This window comes from Monodon monoceros, unplaced genomic scaffold, assembly GCF_005190385.1.
Source record: "Monodon monoceros isolate NGI ecotype Baffin Bay Population unplaced genomic scaffold, NGI_Narwhal_1 Super_Scaffold_1, whole genome shotgun sequence".
Classification (NCBI taxonomy): Eukaryota; Metazoa; Chordata; class Mammalia; order Artiodactyla; family Monodontidae; genus Monodon; species Monodon monoceros.
Window position 1 is genome coordinate 50212986 of NW_021703765.1, and position 13314 is coordinate 50226299.

The following is a 13314-nucleotide window of genomic DNA, read 5'->3' on the forward strand; positions in this document are numbered from 1 at the left end:
ACAGCTCTCAACTTGTTCTATAAGCCACATACTTCTGTTTTTAGAAACACATAAACTACTGTAGTTATCTGACAAAATTAGATTTAGATATGTGACTGGGAGTGTGAAATGGGGTACTTCCAGTTCATGAATCTGGAGAGCTTATATTGAAGAAGATTTGGGAAAAAAAGTATTAGCATGGATAAAGAAAGACATTACATAATTATAAATGGGTAACATCAGAAAGATGTAACAAACCTAAATGTGTATGCACCTCAAAATAGGGCTTCAAAATATATGAAACAAAAGCTAGTAGAAATAAGCCAGAAATCCACATATATACATGAAGACATCAACATTTCTTTCTCAGGAATCAATAGAACAATTTAATATCAATAGTGTACAAAAGAGCAATATTATCAACCAACCTGACCATATTTACATTTATAGAATATTCCACCATCAGCAGAATACACAATTTTTTTCAAATGCATATGGAATATTTACCAAGATAGACTGTAGTCTGAACCATAAAACAAATCTTAACAAATTTAAAGAATTAGAAATAGGCAAGTTCATAGAGACCAGAAAATAGAATAGAGATTACAAGGGGCTGAGGGGAAGAGAAAGTTATTGTTTTAAGGATGCAGAGTTTTTATATGGGATGCTGAAAAATGAAAATGTTCTCAAAATAGAAAGTGGTGATAGTTACACAATATTGTGATTGATACTTAAAGCCACTGAACTGTACCCTTTAAAATGTTTGAAATGGTAAATTTTATGTTATGTATATTTTACCACAATAGAAAATATCAGTTGGGGAAAAAAACCCACACATATACAGTATATAATCTGACCAGAACAGAATCAAATGAGAAAACAATTTAAAAAATCAGGAAAATATTTGAAAATTAGACAACATACTTCTAAATTAACCACTTGCCAAAGAGGAAATTTCAAGGGAAATTAGAAAATATTTTGAACTGAATAAAAATACAACATATAAAAATTTGTGAAATGTAGCCAGAAGAAAATTTATAGAAATGAATGCTTGTATTAGAAAAGAACAAGAGTTTAACATCAGTAGCCTAAGCTTTCAGTTTAAGAATCTAGAAAAAGGGAACAAATTTAATGCAAATCAAGTAGAAGGATGGAAATAAAGATAAGAATGAAAAGCAATAAATTTGAAAACAGAAAGCTAATAGAGAAACCAATGAAAGCAAAAGCTGATATGTTGAAAAGATTAGTAAATTTTATAAATCTCTAGCCAAACTGACCAAGAAAAAAGAGATCATGTAAATTGCCAATCTCAGGATCGAAAGACGGTACATCACTAGAGACACTATATACATTACAAGGACAATAGATTATGATGAAAAAAATTGATTCTCAGAAATTAAAAAGTTAGATGAAATAGACAATCTTTTAAAAGACACAAATTAGCAAAGCTCCCTCAGGAAGAAATAGATAACCTGATTATCTACTGATAATAGCTTAAAACTACTGAATTTATAGCTTAAAACTTCCAACAAAGAATACTCTAGGTTTCACTAGTGAGTTATACCAAACATTTAAAGATATTATAACAATTCTACACAAACTGTATGACAAAATGGTAAGGAAAGGAACCTTTCCCAACTTGTTGTATGAGGCTAGCATTACCATGATAGTGAAACAAAGAAGAAAAAGAAAGAAAAAGGGAGAGAAAGAGGGAGGGAGGAAATATAAACATACACACAAAAAAACCTTAAAAAAAAGTTAGTAAATTGGGGCTTCCCTGGTGGCGCAGTGGTTGAGAGTCTGCCTGCCAATGCAGGGGACACGGGTTCGTGCCCCGGCCTGGGAAGATCCCACATGCCGCGGAGCGGCTCGGCCCGTGAGCCATGGCTGCTGAGCCTGCGCGTCCGGAGCCTGTGCTCCACAACGGGAGAGGCCACGGCAGTGAGAGACCTGCGTACCGCAAAAAAAAAAAAAAAGTTAGTAAATTGAATCCATCAATATATAAAAATGATAATATTTCATGGTAAATTGGGGGTTTATCCAAGGAGTGGAATGTTGGTTTAACATTTAACAATCTATGTAATTTATCATATCAACAGAATAAAAGAGAAAAACCACACAATTATCTCAACAGATGCAGAAAAAACGTCCATACTTGAATTTTTAAAAAGCTTATCAAGCCAAGAATAGAAAAAAAATCCCCGTTTTAATAGAGGGTACCTGTAACTAACATAATGGTGAAAGACTGAATGTTCCCGTATGATAGGTAAAAGGGAAGGAGTGTCCACCCTTATTGCTTCTATCCGATACTGTTCTGGAGGGTGAAGCCAGTGCAGTAAGACAAGATAAATAAATAAAGTAAATGTAGATCGAAAAGAAAGAAAGAAATCTGTCTCTATTGGCTATCAACAGACAGAATATCCCAAAGAATGTATAAAACAGCTACTGGGACTAATAAGTGAATTTAGGAAAGTCATAGGATTCAAAGTCAATGTACAAACATTCATTGTGCTTCTATAAAGTAACATAAACTATTAGAAATTGAAATTTGAAAAGAGTACTATTTACAATAGTGTAAAAATATGATATATTTTGGTATATAATATACATGTTAAAAATTATAAGCTATTGATGTAAGAAATAAAATATCCAAATAAATGGAAAGCATACTGTATTCATGGATTGGAAGGCTTAATATTATTAGAATGTCAATTCTCCCCACACTGATCTACAGATTTAATGTAATCCTATCGTAATCTCAGTAGTGTATTTTGTAGAAATTAGCAAGCTGATTCTAAAATTTATATGGATAAATAAAGGCTGTACAATAGCCAAAACAACTTTGACATAGAAGAAAATTTATATGACTTGATTTATACTTATTATAAGGCTACAGTTATCAGGAGAGTGTAGTGTTGGTAAATATAAACATATAGATCAATTGAATAGAACAGAGAGTCCAGAAGTAGATTTATACAAAATCAGTCAATTGATTGATTTTTGACAAAGTTGTTAAAGAAATTCAATGGTGAAGGGATAGTTTTTCAGCATCTGGTTGTCAAACAATTTGACATCCATATACAAAACTAAAAAAGAACTATCTTTCTGCTGTTGCTTTATAATAGTATAATTTTATTATGGTCCATTAACATACTTTGTATTATTTTAATTTATTTAAATTTGTCAAGGTTTGTTTTTGCTTCATGTATTTTATTTAAAGCCTTGTTATTAAGTGCATACTCATTTAAGATTGTTATGTCTTCTGGTAAAGTGACCATCTTATAAATCTGTAATGTCCTTTTTTTATCCTAAATAACATTCCTTGTTCTGAAGTCTACTTTGTCTGATACTAAAATAGCCACTCCAGCTTCCTTTTGATTATTGTTTCTGTGGAATATTTTTTTCCATACTCTTACTTTTAATCTATCTAAGTCTTTATGTTTAAACTGAGTTTCTTGAGACCAGCATGTAGATTTTTAAAAATTTTAATATTACTTCAATCTGTTAATTGGTATATTTAGACCATTTACATGTAATGTAATTATTGGTGTGGTTAGATCTAGGTCTATTATTTTGCTATGTGGTTTTTGTTCTGTTTGCTCTTTTGTTTCCCTATTCCCCATTTCCTGCCTTCTTTTGGATAGTTTGAATAGTTTTAGTATTCCACTCTATTTTATCTACTGCTTTTTTGGTGTTGTCTTTCTCTCTCTCCTCCCTCCCTCTCTCCCTCTCTCCCTCCCTCTCCCTTTCTCTTTCTGGTCTTTCTAGGGAAGAATTTCTCAAACTCAGTACAATTTCTATTTTGGACCAAATAATTATTTGTTCTGGACAGCTGTCCCATGCATTGTAGGATGTTTAAAAGCATTTCTGATCTCTACCCACCAGATGCCAGTTGCACCTCTTCCCCAATTATGGCAGTCAAAATTGTCTTTAGACATTGCCAGTTGTCTCCTGGTGGGCAAAATCAGCCCAAGTTGAGAACTACTGCTCTAAATAATACAACAGAAATACTTAACATTTCAGAGTATAGTTAGAGTAATGTTTTACTATTTAATATTTAGAAGTTTTACAATCATATAAGTCTCTTAACCTCCTCCCTTTATACTATACTTGTCATATGTATTAATTGAACATGCATTAAAAAAAACCCAGTTTTCTATATTTACTCAGATTTTACTGTTTTTGTTCTTCTTTGATTCCTGAAGTTCCAGGTTTCATCTGGTATTATTTCCCCTCAGTCTGAAGAACTTGCTTTAGCATTTCTTTTAGTTGGCTATATGTTCTCTTAGTTTACCTTCATCTGAGACTATCTTTATTTCTCTTTCACTCCTAGAGGATATTTTCATTGGATTTAGAATGCTTGGTCGGAAGTTTTTTCCTATCATTTTGAAGATGTTCTACTGTCTTCTGTCTTCCACGGTTTCCAATGAGAAGTCCATCATTTTTTTTTAACGTCTTTATTGGAGTATAATTGCTTTACAGTATTGTGTTAATTTCTGCTGTATAACAAAGTGAATCAGCTATATGTATACCTATATCCCCATATCTCCTCCCTCTTGCGTCTCCCTCCCAACCTCCCTATCCCACCCTTCTATGTGGTCACAAAGCACCAAGCTGATCTCCCTGTGCTATGCGGCTGGAGAAGTCCATCATTATTAACATCTTTGTTCTCCTATATATGTTGTGTCATTTTTCCTTAGCTGCTTTTAAGATTTTTTCTTTACATTTAGTTTTCAGTAGTTTGATTATAATATGTCTGGGTGTGGTTTTCTTTGAGTCTATTCTGTTTTATGTTCTGTGAATTTCTTGAATCTGCAAGTAATGTCTTTCACCAATTTTGGGAAGTTTTCAGCCATTGTTTCATCAAATATATTTTTCTGCACCAATTTTCTTTATAGGACTCAATTGTTACCAACGTTAGACTTCTGATATAGTCCCATGGCTCCTTGAAGTTCTATTCAGTTTTTCTAATCTTTTTTCTCTTTGTTTTTCAGATTGGAGAATTTCTGTTAATCTGTCTTCAAGTTCACTGACTCTTCCCCATGTCATCTTCGTTCTGCTATTGAGTTCATTAGTAAATTTTAAATTTCAGAGAATGTATATTTTAATACTATTTTATTCATTTTTTATAATTTATTTTCTTTGCTAAGACCTCCTATCTTTCCATTCATTTTGTTTCATGTGTGTTTACCTTTGCCTCATGAAGCTTATTATAGTATCTGCTTTAAAGTCTTTCTCTTATAATTTCAGCATATGTGTCATCTTGGGGTTGGCATCTGTTGATTTTTCTTTTCCTTTGAGAATTGGTCACATTTTCCTGGCCTTTTGCTTATCAAGTAATTTTGGATTATATTCTGGACTTTTTGAATATTAAATTGTGTAGATACAGATCCTGTTAAAATTCTCTAAAGGATGTTATTCATTATTATTATCATTATTATCATTATTACTGTTTTAGCAGGTGACAGAACCAGTTAGCTTCAACCTACAAATTTTTAAAATCACTTTGATCTGGCAAGACAGCTGGGTGTGCACCAGCCTCGAGCCTGCAAGCAGATCCTCCCTGCCCCCAGGGACTCCAGCCCCACCATGGCAGATTCCCAGCACACATCTGCCCCCCACTGCTGGACCACCTGCACCAACTTCTTGTGCACCCAAAAGGGAAGTCTCCTGTTTGCTGAGATTATATTGTGCCTGGTGATTCTGACCCTCTTCAGTGCCTCAACAGCAGGATATTCCTATCTGTCTGTGATTGAATTGATCTTTGCTTCTATCTTCTTTGTCGTCTACATGTGTGACCTGCACACCAAGGTACAATTCATTCACTGGCCTTGGAGTGAGCCTTCATAGTGGCCATCCTCTACCTGATCACCTCCATTGTTGTCCTTGTTGAGAGAGGAAACCGCTCCAGAATCATTGCAGGGGCACTGGGCCTAATTGCTAAGGGCCTCTTTGGCTATGATGCCTCTGTCACTTTCCCCTTGAGATAATAAAGAAATACAGCAGCACCTACTGACCCTGCTGATACCCTGGCCCTGTGTCAGTGTACTCCCTTCATTTCTCTCTGTAACCTGCAAATAACTCCTCCACCGAATTAACTCCTCCCCCTGTCCCTACAGCACTCCCAGCCAACTCCCAGCCCTGTATTGAGGTAAAAGTGCTGCTATTCAGAGAATTTATCTTCCAGCCTGCCAATCACCTCTCCAGGGTGTGCCTAGGTCCCCTTCCCTTATGCAGTATAAAAAAGAGATGCCAGTTCTGTCTGGTCTATGCCCCCACCTAAGCCACAAAATGAGGGAGGAGGGTACCTTAGATTTCAGACTCCAGGCCCCAGGTTGTGACTCGCTCCAAATAACCTCTTCAGTGCCGGGGGGTGTTTCTATGGAGGAATACATAAATAATAAATGGATTGTTAGAACAGCAACCAAAAAATCCCTTTCTGTGGACAGTGGTTCCAATCTCAGTTCAGTTTCCTAACCTTGCTGATGCTGCTTTGGGTCTGTCCAACCACATACATCTCTAAGAGGTTAGTCTGAGGCCTGGTTGGTGGTTTAAGTAGTAATTCAATTCTCAAAGTTTTGCTAGGCTGCTTTGGGTCCGTCCCATGCATATGCAGCTCAAGGGTAAGTTAGGGACCTGTCTAGTTTCTTACACAATTTTGAGATATCCTCTTCTCCAACTCACTTCTCTCCAGGATTCCTCCTACACTCTCTGCCCCACAGAGGCCCCCTTTCCCAGTCCTTCTGTGTAAAAAGGCAAGGTTTCTTTTAGAGTTTTAGAGTCCCTGTATCACTGCTGGCAAACAGTTCTGCACTTGGGGCAAAGCCACAGGAGAAAAGAGGGGAAAAAATAGAAAACTCATTCTCAAATGAATTGCTCCTTCAAGTTTTGACTCCAGTCCACAATCCACCTGATTTCATTTACTTTTGAGAGTCCTTAGATTTTTGTGTTGTTTTTTTTTTTAATTTTATTTATTTATTTATGACTGTGTTGGGTCCTTGTTTCTGTGCGAGGGCTTTCTCTAGTTGCGGCAATTGGGGGCCACTCTTCATCGTGGTGTACGGGCCTCTCACTATCACGGCCTCTCTTGTTGTGGAGCACAGGCTCCAGACGCGCAGGCTCAGTAATTGTGGCTCACGGGCCTAGTTGCTCCGCGGCATGTGAGATCTTCCCAGACCAGGGCTCGAACCCTTATCCCCTGTGTTGGCAGGCAGATTCTCAACCACTGCACCACCAGGGAAGCCCGATTTTTGTGTATTTTGTCCATAGTTTTCACCGTAATCAGCAGGAGAGATGCGCCATAGTGGATGTACTCTAACTTGGTCGGAAGTGGAAGTCACATTCTGATATTAGATGTAAGAAAAAGATTTTTAAGGATGTTTGTAAAGATATGTAAAATGAATGTAAGGAAGAGTAAGGTTTTGGTGATCACACGGTCCAATGGAACTCCCTCAGTAGTTGCCTAGAATAGAAGGGGTAAGAGTGCTAAGTATAGACAACACCAATCAAGTGTATTCTTAAAATAACACACAAAGTCAGAACTCAGGCATTCTAGTTATGCCGAGATGTCTTGATGCCCTTTCTCATACTCTTCTTTTGTGGGTAGTTTGGACAAACACCCTTTAGTGATGTCTCGGACAGTGATTTAGAAATTATGTTACTCAGAGCTCTAGGCATTCCATGGAGCCCTTTCCCCACCAAAAGTAGTGGGGAGAGGGTGGATGCCCTGGTACTCCTCCCTGCTTCAATTGCAGCAGCCCACTTTTATCTGTTGTTCTTATTGGACAGTGTTGTAAGATGTCATAACAGCTAGTATTAGCATTGGTAAAAAAAAAATAAAAACAAAAATAGGAAGCCACAAGTTTACAGTAAAGAGCCTGGGTTGATCAGCAGTAGCTGTCTGTGATGATGCTTTCCAATTCTTCTCATCGATGCTTGTAAAACAGCTGAGGTATTCTAGATAAGAAGTACTGAGGCCTTTTCTGGGATTGCCTGGGGTACTATGGGAAGTTCAAAGCAGTAAAAGTGTTTCTGCTCTTCTGATTTAAAGTGCTTGTCTGAATACTGGAAAATGCAACATGGGCTGTTACCAGTTTATGTGCCTTACTCCCTCATTGCCAGAGTAAACCGGTGTTGCTTGATGACTTAAAGCTATCAAACCAAGGTGATACTGACCTGTTTCACCCCTTTGGAGAATATTTGCTTTTTATGAGGCTCCTGAGAATGGCAAGTACTTAACACAAAGAGATTACTTTAATACTTACATTTAAGGTAACAAGCTAGTGGGAAAGAGACTCTTCCTTAGGTGTCTTATAACACGGGGATTATATAAAGTAAGTTAAACAACCTTGGACCCACACTTTAGGGATGGCTGAATAACAGCAGCATTTAATAGTTCATCTCCCAGCCTTCCATTAAATATTCACAAAGTAATACAAAAAGATGAAAATGCACAATCACTCTCGAAATAAAGGATAAAAGTCAATCATAAAGGAGAATGCTGAAAGTATTTCTATTACTAAATTTTCACTAGTGCCAAACTAAGAAACAGAATTGATATCTGAGGCATACAGCAACTTTTTTTTTTTTTTTTTTGGTTTGGCCACCCCATGCACTTATGGCATCTTGGTTTCCTGACCAAGGATCGAACCCGTGTCCTCAGCAGTGAAAGAGTGAAGTCCTAACCACTGGACTGCCAGGAAATTCCCCACACAGCACCTTTTGAATCTGGAAATCTGTAAATTAGGTAGAAGGGACTCTGTCTCATGGCTCCTCTAGATTCCCTTCACTGACTGCCCATAGTTTGGGAACACAGAGCTTCACTAATGAGAAATCTAGGCAGCCATGGCCTTCACTGTGTGGAAACAGATGACTGAATGGTCGGGGTGCCCCTTCCTGTCATTAACAGCGCCTCTTAACCAATTCAGTTTCTACAATCCCCAGTACAAAATAAGGCTTAGGATAAAGAGAGTGGAGACCTTGGGATAGGTAGTCTTCACAAAGGTAAAGAATTTCAGGTGATATAATACCTCAGTCTTATAGAGTGCTGTATGTCAACTATATCTCAATAATGCTGCAAGAAAAAAAATTAGTAAAAACCCAAAAATTTAATTGACCAATTATGGAAAAAAGAGAATTTCAGGTAGAGGTAGAGGTAGAGTTAGAAGAACCCTAAAAACAGTGAAAGCTGCAGGGAGGGGTAAAGTCGTCCTTAAGGAAGAGTAAATACAGTTAAATTCTCTAGGTTAAACATCCTCTTTCTAATAGATTATGGAGAAGTGATTCTACTTCATTTCAAAAGAACTACACAAAAGAAATGCTTGCTAAGCAGAAAAAAAAACTAGAATAAGGCCTGTGCATATCAAATCACAGAATATTAGAGAAGCAGAGTCCATCAATACCTAAGCTATATGATAAGGAAACAAAATAACAACACTGCATCTAATCTGTTTACAAACTCTGGGCCTAGATATTTTTCTCCCAATTCAAAGTTGAGAAAATGGGGGTGGGGGTTGGGGAATGAGAACTATGGAATAAATTTCTGCAGTGTAAGACAAGGAAAATAATCTCTTAAGAACATTTTAAGAAGTCTTAATCGAATACTGATTTACTACAGGAACAGGAAGAAATTTTAGGAAGACCGTTTTTTAAAAATCTACATGTCCATCAATGGATGAATAAATGAACAAAAAGTATTTATGTATAATGGAATACTATTTAGCCTTAAGAAGGAAGGAAATTCTTACACGTGCTACATGATGGATGAACTTTAAGATGTTATGCTAAGTGAAATAAGCTAGACACAAAAAGATATTCTATGATTCCACTTATTTGAGGTACCTGAAATAGTACCTCATTCATAGAGTACTATGAATAGTACCAAATTCATAGAGATGAAAAGTAGAATAGTGGTTGCCAGGGGCTGGGGGAAGGGGGTATGGGAAGCTGGTGTTTAGTGGGTACAGGATTTCAGTTTGGGAAGCTGGGAAGTTCTGGAGATGGATGGTGGTGATGGTTGTACAACAATGTGAGTATATTTAATACCACTTTTCTGTACACTTAAAAATGGTTAAAGTGGTAAATTTTAAGTTATATATATATTTACTACAATTAAAAAATGCTCCCAAGGGCTTCCCTGGTGGTTCAGTGGTTGAGAGTCCTCCTGCCGATGCAGGGGACATGGATTCGTGCCCCAATCCGGGAAGATCCCACATGCCGCGGAGCGGCTGGGCCCGTGAGCCATGGCCGCTGAGCCTGCTCATCCGGAGCCTGCGCGTCCGGAGCCTGTGCTCCGCAACGGGAGAGGCCACAACAGTGAGAGGCCCGCGTACCACACACACACACACACACACACACACACACACACAAAATGCTCCCAAATCTATAAAAAGAACAAGTCAGTCACAAGAAACTATATAGTATATTGTTTCATTTCTATGAAATTCTAAAACATGAAGAACTAATCTATGGTGATAGGAATCAGAATACAGATTAACCTTGGTGAGGTGTTTATAGAGAGGGGAAATGAGGAACTATTTGGGAGTGTTAAAAGTGTTCTATAATAGATTTGGTGGTGTTCACACAGTTGTATACATATATAAAACTCCACTGACTTGTACACTTAAGATCTGTGCATTTTACTAGATCTAAGTTATACCTTTTTTTTTTTATAAAAAAACTCATGCCTATGAAATACGAATAGAAAGAGCAGGCTAAACTGAAATGAAAACAGATTAAGGTGAAAAGAAAACAGGGTAGAAAAGTCGTTAAGGAAACCAAGATTTTAAAATGCAGTAACTCAAATAAAATCCATTCTGGAGGTCATATATAGCCGACTCTTCAGGGCAGCAAATCAAATGTGTTTCAGAAGACAAACTTGAAAAGCTTTCCCAGAATGTAGAAGATAAGAACAAAGAGAAATAGAGATAAGGAAGACAAAGATGAGATCCTAGGTATTGATAATAGATGTTCCAAAAGAAGATGAGATAAATGAAGCATATGTAATAAACTAATATATAAGAAAATTTCAAAGGGTGAGCTGTGACAGGGCGAGAGAGAGTCATGGACATATACACACTAACAAACGTAAGGTAGATAGCTAGTGGGAAGCAGCCGCATGGCACAGGGATATTGGCTCGGTGCTTTGTGACCCCCTGGAGGGGTGGGATAGGGAGGGTGGGAGGGAGGGAGACGCAAGAGGGAAGAGATATGGGAACATATGTATATGTATAACTGATTCACTTTGTTATAAAGCAGAAACGAACACACCATTGTAAAGCAATTATACCCCAATAAAGATGTTAAAAAAAAAAAGACAATTTCAGTGAGGTGAAGGAAGACCTTAGTCTTTTCAGAAGTTCCCTCTTCCAGAAAAAATTTATGATAAGAGATCCACCCCTGGGATTATCCCAGTGAAGTTTTTGAATTTCAGAAATACACAAAGAATCCTGCAAGAGTTAAGCAAGAAAATGTTGACTATAAAGTAGCAAAACACAGGTTGGTCTTTTACTTTTCTTCAGTAGCACTAAGTCTAAAAACAGATAGTGGAGTACACTTAAAGAATTTTAGGGCAAAGATTTACGAACCAAAAAACTGTATCTATCCATGTTGTCACTGATGTCTGAAGACAACAGACATGCTTAAAGATGTGCTAGATCTCACCTAAGTATTCTTCATTTTAAAATTATTTAAAGTTTTAAACGTGTCACAGGTATGAAACAGACAGTGTGGGGAATATAGTCAATAACCATGTAATATCTTTGTATGGTGTCATTTTATAACTAGATTTATCATGGTGATCAGTTGGAAATGAATAGAAATATTGAATCACTATGTTCTGTAACGGAAACTAACATAGTGTTGTAGGTCAATTATACTTCAAAAATCAACCAACCAACCAACTAACTCATAGAAAAAGAGATCAGATTTGTGGTTACCAGAGGCAGGGGGTGAGGCAGGTGGGAACTGGATGAAGTCATTCAAAAGGTACACATTTCCAGTTATAAGATAATAAGTACTGGGGATGTAATGTGCAGCATTATAATATAATTAACACTGCTGTATGTTATATTTGAAAGTTGTTGGGATTTCCCTGGTGGTCCAGTGGCTAAGACTCCGCACTCCCAATGCAGGGGCCCCGGGTTAGATCCCTGGTCAGGGAACTAGATCCCACATGCCGCAACTAAGAGTTTGCAAGCCGCAACTAAAAAAAAAGATCCCACACATGGCAACAAAGATCCTGAGTGTGGCAACTAAGACCTGGCACAGCCAAATAAATAAATAAATAAATATTTGGGACTTCCCTGGCGGCCCAGTGGTTAAAACTTTGCCTTCCAATGTGGGAGGTGCAGGTTCAATCCCTGGTCAGGGAATTAAGATCCCACCTGCCTCCTGGTTAAAAAACCAAAACATAAAACAGATGCATTATTGTAACAAATTCAATAAAGACTTTAAAAATGGTCCACATCAAAAAAAAATCTAAAAAAAAGTTGTTAAGAGAGTAAATCCTGAGAGTTCACAGGAAAAAAAATTTTTTTCTGTGTCTTTAACTTTGTATCTATATGAGATGACATGTGTTCTCCTAATTTATTGTGGTCATCATTTCATGATGTACATAAATCAAATCATCATCTGTAGTTATACAGATAAACTTATACAGTGCTGTATGTCAACTTCATGTCAATAGAACTGGAAGAAAAAAATAAAATAATTTAAGGTTTTACTTTAGACCACTCAAAAATGAGTAAAAATTAAAGTGCAAGAAAACAAATTCTCTACAAGGACTGGAAGCAAATATGGAAGTTAAAAATACAGAAGTAAATCTAAATGTTAGTTATAATTTAGTTACAAACCTGAAGATAATATTGTAAAACTTGAAAGAAAAGATTATAGTGTTTTGTTTTGTTTTTGCGATACGCGGGCCTCTCACTGTTGTGGCCTCTCCCGTTGCGGGGCACAGGCTCCGGACGCGCAGGCTCAGCGTCCATGGCTCACGGGCCCAGCCGCTCCGCGGCATGTGGGATCTTCCCGGACCGGGGCACAAACCCATGTCCCCTGCATCGGCAGGCGGACTCTCAACCACTGCACCACCAGGGAAGCCCTATAGTGTTTGTTTGTTTTTTTTAAAAAAAAAGAAAAGAGAAAGATAAAGTTGCACAGAAAAGGTGCCCATTTGTATTTCTCATTTAAAAAGAAAGTTGTCAAAAGTTATAGTTTTATGCTTAAATTTATAGTTATAAAAATGTATATTTAACATTGTTTGTGTTTAAAGGTAACTATTAGTAGGCTAACAACAAGAATTCTTTATTCCAAAATCCAAATCACTGCAGAAACAAA

General features: G+C 37.1%; 1 pseudogene; it reads left to right on the forward strand.

The window, feature by feature from the left end:
• The first annotated feature begins 5568 nt into the window (after positions 1 to 5568).
• LOC114892742 lies at positions 5569 to 6077 on the forward strand (annotated as a pseudogene).
• The last annotated feature ends 7237 nt before the right edge of the window (positions 6078 to 13314 follow it).